This window comes from Etheostoma spectabile, chromosome 10 (assembly GCF_008692095.1).
Source record: "Etheostoma spectabile isolate EspeVRDwgs_2016 chromosome 10, UIUC_Espe_1.0, whole genome shotgun sequence".
Lineage (NCBI taxonomy): Eukaryota > Metazoa > Chordata > Actinopteri > Perciformes > Percidae > Etheostoma > Etheostoma spectabile.
Window position 1 is genome coordinate 16,358,369 of NC_045742.1, and position 321 is coordinate 16,358,689.

Here is a 321-nt window from a genome sequence, read left to right on the forward strand (position 1 = left end):
GTTTTGGTGAACTATTTTTGTAAAATACCAGATCTTATTGCAAACGAACCGGACCGACCGGAGCCGAATGATCAGTCAACTGCCTTTTCTGCCGACGGTCAGCCATCAGGTTGGTGTGTCAGAGCCTTTAAACGCTGGCTCTGGAAAAGGCCTTTGGTGTTTTTACGTTGCCTGAAGGCCACTTTAGATTGGACTACAAGCTTGGAAAGGGAGTGGCATAGATAGTAAAAAATTGGGCTTGTTCAAGGTGAGCCAAGTCTGCGCAAAATCGATTACCGGCGATCGCTGCCCGTTGCATGCCGGTTAGATTTGTGTCCGACT